At 43.2% G+C, this 11,205-nt stretch overlaps 1 long non-coding RNA gene across 1 annotated transcript in view; it reads right to left on the bottom strand.

The window, feature by feature from the left end:
• Positions 1-232: 232 nt before the first annotated feature.
• The window catches only part of LOC135181528 (uncharacterized), a 29,700-nt gene continuing 18,727 nt past the window's right edge, over positions 233-11,205 (bottom strand). The window contains exons 2-4 of the long non-coding RNA XR_010304909.1: positions 3,539-3,636; positions 2,984-3,062; positions 233-388 (exon numbers count right to left, since the gene is read on the bottom strand). This is a non-coding gene — a long non-coding RNA (uncharacterized LOC135181528). The remainder of the gene's footprint in view (positions 389-2,983; positions 3,063-3,538; positions 3,637-11,205) is intronic.

The raw sequence follows: 11,205 nt of genomic DNA, 5'->3' as shown, positions 1-11,205 counted from the left end.
TCTTAGGTGTGGTTGGATGTGGAGCAGATCCTTTGTTTCAAAAAGGATTCCTGAGAGAACATTGCTGCATCAAGATAGAAAAAAAAAAAACCCAAACAAAACAAAACCAAACAAACCAAAACCTGGAAAATGATAAAATAAAAAAAGAGAGAAATGAACTTTAGAGGTATTTATATAAACATCTTTTACACCAACATCGATAGCAGACAGATGAAATGGACTGTTTACCTTGGAAAGAATAGCCTTTTCTTCACCAAATAATCATTCAAGGCCTTCCTGAATGTCATCCAAAAGCCATTCTGTCTCCTTCAACTTATCCAGCATCTGGGGCTGCAAGATAACCCTCGTGGCATTGGTCTCCTTCACTGACTCCTTCGTTATTAGCCTCCTGGTGGGTGAGATAGAATACAGTGGATGTAATAACCATACTTCACACAACAGGCTCGCTCTCTCTCTTTCAAATTGAAAATCCCTTTATTACAAAACAAGGGGTGTTCTTTTTCTTCCACCTTTAAGTAGGACTGCCACATTCATTGCCTTCTACAAAAACGCAGCTGCTTTTTAAGCTACAGATAAATAGAATCTGCTAGGCAGTAATTCTGCTCGCTCTGAATGCATTATTTTCCAAGTCACTTTGGCAAAGGACTTTTTGTTAGAAACTGGAATGAACAAGGAAAGTCCTTTTCTCAACTAATTACGACTAGACTTTGTTCCATGCTATTAACTTACAACGCTAGATGGATCGGCTGCTTTCTTTTTGCTTTTGTTTTTCTTTCCTTTCACCCAGTTCAATAAATTAACAAGTTTGGGTTGTTTTGTTTTGTTTTGTTTTGTTTTTTACCCTGGGAAATTAGAGAGCTAATTATTAAGACTTTGCAGACTAATGAGGATGACAATGAACAGAAGAATAAAGGAGGGGGTGTGGATAACGTTCACGCAGTCCCTTTGATGCGCACAATGCAATCTTCTGTTTTAACGGCGCTGATGCATGGACTGGGAGTTATTTTGACTCAATCTATACAGTTTCCTCCTCCTAAAGATTAGGCAAACTGGATGTTTGCTAAGAGGAAAAAGAGCAGAGCTGAAGCACTCTTTTTCACATACCTATCCCTCATACCCATTTTGTTTTCCTGTTGTGGGACTTTCAATTACTAGCAATCAGGAAGAACAAAGCCATAAAGATGTCAAAGCAGGCAAGCATCAGGACTTCTGTTGCCACTTTCCCCATATGCAGTGTGTTTAGTTTTGGTTTATTTTAGTCAGTTACTTTCATGGGTGAGTTAGTTTTCAAAGACAAGTTTGATTTTAGAATCAACCAGGGTGGAAGAGAACTCCAAGATCATCAAGTCCAACCTAGCACCCAGTCCTATCCGGTCATCTAGACCATGGAACTAAGTGCCTCATCCAGGCTTGGCTTCAATATCTCCAGGGACAGCAACTCCACCCTCCCTGGGCAGCCCATTCCAATGCCAATCACTCTCTCTGCCAACAACTTCCTCCTAACATCCAGCCTACACCTCCCCTGGCACGGCTTGAGACTGTGTCCCCTTGTTCTATTGCAGGTTGCCTGGGAGAAAAGACAAACACCCACCTGGCTACAATCTCCCTTCAGGTAGTTGTAGACAGCAATGAGGTCTGTACTGAGCCTCCTCCTCTGCAGGCTGCACACCCCCAGCTCCCTCAGCCTCTCCTCATAGGGTTTGTGTTCCAGGTTTGTCACCAGCTTTGTAGCCCTTCTCTGGACACTTCATGACACTGAAGGAATAACTGTGTATGCAAGAAGGCTTTCCTATATGTGGTACTGCTTTCCCTAAAATTAATTTCACCATTAATGATATTCTCAGACATTTGGCACCTGTCTTCCAGGCACACGAGTGGCCTTCAATTTATTGAGCATCCCTCCCTTAACAGTGCTAATATCAATGCTGCACAATGCATTTGGTTTAAAATTGAATGTGTTTTGCTTCAGCTGAATCAGTTAAAGACAATTAAAGAGTCAGATTGCTCCCTGTGCCCATGCTCTGCTGAGGGCTCGCTGGCAGCATTTCACTAGGTCAGGGTCATGGTGCAAAATGATTAAGTGACTCAAATGCCACGACCCTGCTTGAGTCCCATTAACATAGGATCATAGAATCAACCAGGTTGGAAGAGACCTCCAAGATCACCCAGGCCAACCTAGCACCCAGCCCTATCCAATCATCTAGACCATGGCACTAAATACCTCATCCAGTCTTTTCTTGAACACCTCCAGGGACTGTGACTCCACCACCTCCCTGGGCAGCCTATTCCAATGCCAATCACTCTCTCTGACAACAACTTCCTCCTAACATCCAGCCTTCCCCCAGCATAACTTGAGACTGTCCCCTTGTTCTATCGCTGCTTGCCTGGCAGAAGAGACCAACCTCCACCTGGCTACAGCTTCTTTACTTCATCCTTCTGATTATTTTTCCCTGCACTTCTGGAGGAGAAAATCAAAATGAAGATGAATTCACAGAGTCACAGAATTTCTTAGACTGGAAGAGACCTTCAAGATCCTCGAGTCCAATCATGAGTTTCACACTGCCAAGTCCTTGACCAAACCAAATCCCTCAGCACAACATCTAATCACTATGAATCGCTGTGGTTGGAAAGGACCACCAGGATCAGCCAGTCCAAAACTCAGGACAGAGAAAAAGCATCACACTACATATCTTTACCAAACTTCTTTGTAGCTACTGTGTTGCTTGTAACCATAGGTGAGTCAGCTGCATGTGTCTTCCAATATATGTATTGCATGCTTAAAAGCAAATGTTTTACAGGTGCTGTTTTGATCTGTGTGCACTGCCAACGTCCTGCAGGTCACCAGATAGAACTAAATGCAGACTTAATACTCTGAGGAAGCAACAGCAGCAAAGGCCAATGTTTATGAATTCCCCATGCATGAAATGAATCAACTTTTTAGGTTCTAACCATATGGTGAGTAAATTAACAGCCAAGAGCTTACCTTTTATATTGACAGCTCTCTTCTTCCTGCGCTGGAATTAGTTGTGAATCAGAACTCCAAGTCACTACTCCATAATACCCTGTATAAGCCACAAAAAAACCAAAACCAAGTATCCAAATGAGTTGAAAAGATTTTCTTCTAGATATAAAAATCATTGCCATCAAAATACTCCAAGCAAACATTCTGCTAAAACTGTTGTTTAACTGCTTCCAGTCTTACTTGCTGGAGAACAATGAGAATCAAGCCATGCACAAATGCTTGTTTGCCCTTCTCACTTGAATGATTCACTAACTGAACAGGGAGGCTGTGTCTCTATTGTTTCTGAGCTCACATCACAAAAAAAGAACCCCAAACAGAAATCACTTGAAGACAATGAACTTTAAATGTGATTTTCCTCCTCTCTGTTCTAAAGTGGCATGGCCAAGTCAGGAAAGTTTTAAATAATGAAAGTCACTGAAGCCTAAATCACATACAATAGTGAAAGCTCAGATGTGAGATGGAGATGAAATCTAAAAGCTAATTAAATTCAACAAGAGCCTCTCAAAGGCAACATACCAGCTTAGCCTCCCATGCTAATATTTCCTTTTGAAGGGGGCAGTAAATGGAAGGCCTTTCATGGCTGCAGATTTCACAATGTGAGCCACCAGCTAAACCTGAGAGGGGAGAGGGGAAAGGGAAAGAGAAAAAAGATTAGATGCATGGATTACTGTACTGAATAGATGCCAAGGCCAAGATAAAAAGAATAGATAAGTTAGGCTTTCCGAGGAGCTAAATTTGAAGCCAACCAGCAAAAGGGATTGAACCTTATTACCTCTAGTCACTGAGAAATTCCCTAGACAGTTGGATGTAATTTGAAAAGGTCAGGGAAAAAATTTCCTCCCCACTGTTATTGCTTCATGGTTTAAGGGTGTACGTTCGCGAGATGCCAGCTCTAATCACTTTTATTGACTTGCTCCAGAGACAGACAGATGCACAGGGAAGCAAGACAGATGGATAAGACACATCCTACCTTTGTTTCCTTGTTCTAAAACATGTCCCAGTGTCAGGTATGTTTTAATGTTAATCATTTCAGTTTTATCCTTTGCCATCTCTGAAGAAGAATGTGCCTCATTTCTCTCAGCTGGCCGCAAAGGAGGAGGGCAAATCCTGTGCATATCATTGGGACTTTGCTAGTGGCTTTCATATCTGATTTGAGCATTCCATGCCAAGGTGAAATATAGAACTGTAATTCAGTAAAGTGTAATAGGATTTTCCAGGTGATTTTAGACATTTTCAGTTGATTTTTTTTTCCTTTTCACCTAAAGGGGAGCATTTCTCACTGAACAGATGACAACTATGACCTTCAACATACTGACAGTACAAGCTTTGTTATAAGAGTGGCTGTCTTGGAATAGAAACTAAAAAGACCTGAACAATAAAAAACCCAAACCACATCAAACACCTCCCAGTAAAATAAAAACCCACATAATTACATGTTTCAACTGAGGTGGGTTCATTCATCTGACTTAAGATATACAAATGCCTGCAATTAAACATGAACATTTGTTAACATCATACTCAAGGTTGGTTTGGTTTGGCTTTTATGGGGGGAGGGGGTGTTGGTGGGGTTTTTTTGGTCATGCAATTAAAATCAAAGGAGACTGAACAGCTCAAAACATGTTCAGAGAAGGGTGACAAAGCTGGTGAAAGGCCTGGAACAAAAACTATGAGGCTGAGGGAGCTGGGGATGTGCAGCCTGCAGCAGAGGAGGCTCAGGGCAGACCTCATTGCTGTCTACAACTACCTGAAAGGAGACTGTAGCCAGGTGGGGTTGGTCTCTTCTGCCAGGCAACCAGCAACAGAACAAGGGGACACAGCCTTAAGTTGTGTTGGGGGAGGTCTAGGCTGGGTGTTAGGAGGAAGTTGTTGGCAGAGAGAGTGATTGGCATTGGAATGGGCTGCCCAGGGAGGTGGCGGAATCACTGTCCCTGGAGGTGTTGAAGCCAAGCCTGGCTGAGGCACTTAGTGCCATGGTCTAGCTGACTGGATAGGGCTGGGTGATAGATTGGACTGGAGGATCTTGGAGGTCTCTTCCAACCTGCTTGATTCTATGATTCTATGAAAACCAGAAATAGCCACTCCAACCCCCTGGAAATGTTTCATTATCATTAGATTTCTTTTTGCTCAGAAGGCATTTGTCTTCCACTCGAAATGCAAACATCAGAGCCAGGATACAGTGAATTCTAAGTGCACAACAGAGGCAATTTTAGTGGCCATTAAAGTACAGCTCTGTTGAGTTCCTCTACTTTATTATGTTTATGGAGCTCTTCTGAAAGGTGACTAAAACTGTTTCCACTTGGATAAGAAAGCCATTTCCATATGGTTGTGTTCCCTCTCCTCAAGCCCTGTACATTCAAAGAGCAACTAGAAATTGCAGCGGCAGAGTTGCACACATACATCTACATTCCCTCCTCCAGAACTTTACAGCTCTGAAATCACAAAGGCTTAGCTGTAGCAAGGAACAAAAGGAAAACCAAAAATGCACAGGGGATTGTTCCACTAATGGAAGCTGATACTTCCAATTGAAACAGGACTCTTCCCCAGTAGAAAAGATCTATGGAGCATTTAAACTCCAACAGTTTAGGAAGCACACCTACATATGCGGGAAGAGGGCTGGGGAAGAGATAATCACATACCAACAATTGGTTTAGAGTCTGCTACTCTTTCCTTCCACCTCACCCTTTTTATTTTTCAGACTCCCACTGGCAGCTTGAGGATGCAACTGAAACAGAAGAGGAATTTAGTTTAAGATCACAGATGTGTAACTACAGAGAAGCCTTCCAGTTTCTTTATTAAAATGACAACACTGTGGGGTTTATGCCTCCTTCTTTCCCCCCTTTTTTATCCAACAGAAGGAACAATAGAGAAGACAACCAGCAATAGAACAAGGGGACACAGGCTCAAGGTGTTCTGGGGGAAGTATAGGCTGGATGTTAGGAGGAAGTTCTTCACAGAGAGAGTGATTGGCATTGGAATGGGCTGCCCAGGGAGGTGGTGGAGTCACCATCCCTGGAGGTGTTCAAGAAGAGCCTGTATGAGGCACTTGGTGCCATGGTCTGGTTGACTGGCTAGGGCTGGGTGCTAGGTTGGCCTGGATGATCTTGGAGGTCTCTTCCAACCTGCTTGATTCTATGATTCTATAATTCTCCTAATCTAAGCTCAAAGATGTGGCTGAATAGCCACATTTGGAGGTGTTTAAAAGGCACAGAGGGACATGGGTTTGCACCAGACTTGGACCAGTTAGGTAATGCTTGGACTTGATCTTAAAGATCTTTTCCAACCAAAATCAATCTATGAGCATGAACTCATGGATCCTATAAATGTTTTTGCCCAAAGCCCCCTTATTCATCATGAAAATATGGAATGGTGAAGACACAAACATTTAACCTCAGATAATTAACTGTCCAAAGAATACCTCTCCAGCATACTTTGGTGCCACTTACATCACAGTGATGTGTGGCCACTTTGTTCCCTCTCTGCAAGACACTCAGCTCTCTTGTTTCCTTTCTTTTTGCTGTCTCCTCAAGATCAGCAGATGTTAATAGAGAAGTAACTTAACTCCTGCATCACTATACTGTGTGTAGAAGGGGAGGGTAGCAAAAGTGACAACATTTCTGGGGCACTATTGGTAGAATCCAGCATCTGGAGTGTCTGAGCAATACCAGTAAGGACATGCTGGCTTGGTCTGAGCGTGGGGAAAATACATTCTACCTTTTGGTGGCTTTGTTCTCCCCTTTCTGATGATTTCTTAACAGTGGCATGGGACATTCTATGTAGCTTCTTGGAATCAAATCCTCTTGAGCTTGTACATTGTCACCTTTCTCAAATCAGTCATGATTCAAAGATCACTTAAATAATGCTATGCCATCCTCTCACTCTGAGCCAAAAACTCATGTGAGTGAAACTGGGACTTTGACAAGGCAACCAGCTCATGATGTCCTAACCAAAGAGAGACAGGCTGATCCTATCTAACCTCTCCCTAAGTTGTTTGACTCTCATCTGTGGCTTTCATGCTGATGGCACAAGTATACAACACTCAAATTATTGCTCCTGCACTAACAATAAATTTAGCTAACCAGTGGAACAGATTGCATAGAAAGGTGAGAAATTTGCAGTTACTTCTAATCAGAGGCTATTTTTAAACAATATTCTCACAGCTCAACCACAAGTTGTTTAGTTAGGTGCAGAAATCACACTTCTCTTCTCCTTTCCAGCCTTGAAATCTAATGGGTTGCGACCCAAATGGAATGCCAGTTGGTGTGAGAGGATTGCACTACAGCAGGGATGTGGTAAGGTTTCTTTCTTTTTTGTTCTTGCTGGGGGTAACCAGAAATAAAGAAGGGTTGAAAAGAAACACCTTCCAGTCTTATGTCCTAGCAGTGACAGAAACTGTAGCTGCCTTTGTCTTCTGACCATTAACCCTAATGAAACCCATTCAGCACACGGCTTCAACCATAGCAAATTAAAAGATGACAATACAGACAATAAGTTGAGTTTTCTAATGGCAGAAACATGCTCCTGTAAGCTACAAGGCGAGTATTAGGTGTCAGCCTTTCATTAGCTGGCTTGAATGCATCACTCCCTTCATTTCAGATGCAAAGCTCCTCCTCCCCACATATCTGGTATCAAATGGAAATGCCATTTATCTGCTCTGACCAACAGCGAGCCTCCTCGTGGGACCTGAGGCAGGGCTGGAAGTTCCTTTGTGTTACACCAAGTTTAGAGGTTGCTCACATACTCTTCAACTTTGTTCTGATCACCAGAGATACTCAAGTCCTTGGAATCACAGAATGGTAGGAGTTGGAAGGGACCTCCAAAGATCATCTAAGTCTAACCCCTCTGCCAGAGCTCTCTTCTTCATAACAAAACAAACCCCACCAAACCACCAACCAAAGCTGGCTATAGAGCATATCCTAGACACAATCTTGCTTCCAGATGAGTCCCAGTGTCACTTTGACCTGCAGCAGGCCATGTTGCTCATCTGTGTAGTGTATGCAAAAGAAAATAACTCTTTTATAGATAAAGAGGAAAAGTGTGAGAGAAGAATGTGAGTATCATTACTAAGATTAATTCCAGACAGCTAAGCTTGTTTTGTATTCTTCAGAACATGAATTCTTCTGCCTGCTGTAAATGAGGGTCATGTTTGAGACCACCTAAAGAGTCTGAAGGGGCACAAGCCAATGGGATCAAACAGGATCCATCCACAGGTCCTGAGGTGCTGTGCCCATCTGGAGAACACAACATGGTGCTCCAGGGTTGAGAAGGGAAGAAGGAGATAGAAGTGTTAGAGCAGGTACAGAAAAGGGTCACAAAGATGATCAGAGAGCTGAATCACCTCTCCTATGAAGACAGGCTGAGGGAGCTGGGCTTGTTCAGCTTGGAGAATAGAAGGCTTCAGGGAGACCTTATAGCAACCTTCCAGTGCATGAAAGGGACCTTTTTACAGGATAGCTGGAGAGAGACCTTTAACTAAGGCACGTAGTGACAGGATGAGGGGCAAAGGCTTCCAACTGGACAAAGCCAGATTTAGATCAGACATTAGTAAGAAAATCTTCCCTGTAAGGGTTGTGAGGAACTGGAACAGGTTGTCCAGAGAAGCTGTGGAGGCTCCAACCCTGGAAGTGTTCCAAGACAGGTTGGATGGAGATTTGAGCAACCTGGTCTAGTGGAAGGTGTTCCTGCCCATGGGTTGCAACATGATGATCTTTAAGGTCCCTTCCCACCAAACTATTCTATGATTCTATATCCAAATATTGATGAACTTAAAGATCTTTTCCAACCTAAATGATTCCATGTCAGTTAAACACTTACTATTTGCTTTGTCTTAAAAGCCACTCAAATGGGTTGCATGGACTGTCTACAACTACCTGAAAGGAGACTGTAGCCAGGTGGGGTTGGGCTCTTCTCCCAGGCAACCAGCAACAGAACAAGGGGACACAGTCTCAAGTTATGGCAGGGGAGGTCTAGGCTGGATGTTAGGAGGAAGTTGTTGTCAGAGAGAGTGATTGGCATTGGAATGGGCTGCCCAGGGAGGTGGTGGAGTTGCCATCCCTGGAGGTGATCAAGAAAAGCCTGGATGAGGCACTTAGTGCCATGGTCTGGTTGACTGGATAGGGCTGGGTGCTAGGTTGGACTGGCTGAGCTTGGAGGTCTCTTCCAACCCGGCTGATTCTATGACCTGGCAATTTTTGCTATGCAGAATGAAAGCATTCTCAAAGAAGGCTGCAGTACACTTATTAGATACAATGTTCATGACCTACATACCAACTCATTCTTAAAATAAATTAGACCTTCTTAAAGACATCATGAAGAAAAAACCACCAACTACCCAACTTGTAAATTTGCTATGCATAAAAGTCCATCTTACCAAATCCTCTCATGTGAACATGGATTCAAGCTCCCTGCTGTAATATTGCTCAAATTAACTTCCAACAAATTAGGTTTGGGAACAATGAAAGGCAATTAAAAGACTGTATGTACTGCAGCAGAAACAGATAACACATTATGCATGTTCAGTGGGAAGAAAGAAAGTGGAAATCTCATCTTGTTATTAAAGACACTAAAGAAAGGATCTCTAAAAATATAGGTGAAGAACAGGAAGAATTTATAGGTGATTTTTTTCCCCTCAGCATTTCAGCTGGCAGCTCAATGCTGGCTGATGACATGAAGAATGCAAACTCGAATATTTGCACCATCAGCAGTTGCTAGCACAGGAATTCTGTCTTTCTGAGATGAGAAGTGAATATTCTACTCAGCAGTCAGTTTAAAAGCATTCTCTGACACACAGTCCGTAATGGTTTGGGAACTACACTTCAAACTTTAAGCCTTTCACTTATTTTTCAAGAATAATGTTTAAATCAAGAGGCAGAATGAATTTTTCTTCAGCATACTGGAGTATGTATGGAGAAGAGAAGGCTTCGAGAAGACCCTGGAGTAGCCTTCCAGCATCTGAAGGGGCTATAGGAGGGCTGGGGAGGGACTATTCACAAGGTCTTGTAATGACAGGATGAGGAGTCATGGGTTTAAACTGGAAGAGGGGAGGTTTAAACGGCATGTAAGGGTTCTTTGCAGTGAGGGTGGTGAGACACTGGCACAGGTTGCCCACGGAGGTTGTGGCTGCTCCCTCCCTGGATGTGTTCAAGGCCAGGTTGGATGAGGCTTCGAGCGACTTATTCTATTGGGAGGTGTCCCTGCCTATGGCAGGGGGTTGGAACTGGATGATCCTTGAGGTCCCTTCCAACCTAAACCATTCTATGATATTGTTGAATCCTTTCCCAGCTGTAGACAGTATAAATAAATAAACAAAATTGAATCTCCATTTTCCTACATTTGTTTCTTGTTATTGTAACTGATATTGGAACCCAGACCATTTGGGTGAGTAAACTGCTTGGCTACCCTACAAAGGCATAATGCTGATGCAGCCAAGGTTGGATAGGGTTGGAGGATAGGTTGGACTGGATGATCTTGGAGGTCTCTTCCAACATGGCTGATTCTATGATTCTGTGCTGTCCATTGTGCCATCAAGAAAATTAAAGTCTGTACAATGCAACACAGACACCACAAGTTCATTTAAATTTTATATGGCTAAAAGATTCTTTTTCTAGCCCTCAGACTTCACTTGGAGTAAACTTCAGCCTTTGTGTTCAAATAAAGAAAATAATTAAGTCATTTAAATCTATAGAATCAAGCAGGTTAGAAGAGACTTCCGAAATCATCCAGGCCAACCTAGCACCCAGCCCTATCCAGTCAACCAGACCATGGCACTAAGTGCCTCAGCCAGGCTTTACTTCAACACCTCCAGGGATGGCAACTTCACCACCTCCCTGGGCAGCCCATTCCAATGCCAATCACTCTCTCTGCCAACAACTTTCTCCTAATATCCAGCTTAGACCTCCCTCAACACAACTTGAGACTGTGTCCCCTTGTTTTATTGCTGGGTGCCTGGCAGAAGAGACCAACCCCACCTGGCTACAGCCTCCTTTCAGGTAGTTGTAGAAACAATGAGCTCTGCCCTGAGCCTCCTCTTCTGCAGGCTGCACACCCCCAGCTCCCTCAGCCTCTATCCATGGTAAGAGAGCTTCTATTTAAGGGCAGGCTTGCTTTAATGTCTACTGTTGGCTTCAAGCTGAGAGAACATTGATCCATCAAGATAGGGCTGGGTGCTAGGTTGGACTGGATGATCT

The sequence above is a fragment of the Pogoniulus pusillus genome, chromosome 15 (genome assembly GCF_015220805.1).
Source record: "Pogoniulus pusillus isolate bPogPus1 chromosome 15, bPogPus1.pri, whole genome shotgun sequence".
NCBI lineage: Eukaryota > Metazoa > Chordata > Aves > Piciformes > Lybiidae > Pogoniulus > Pogoniulus pusillus.
The sequence above is the reverse complement of the archived record's forward strand: the minus strand, read 5'-3'. Positions and strand labels throughout refer to the sequence as shown.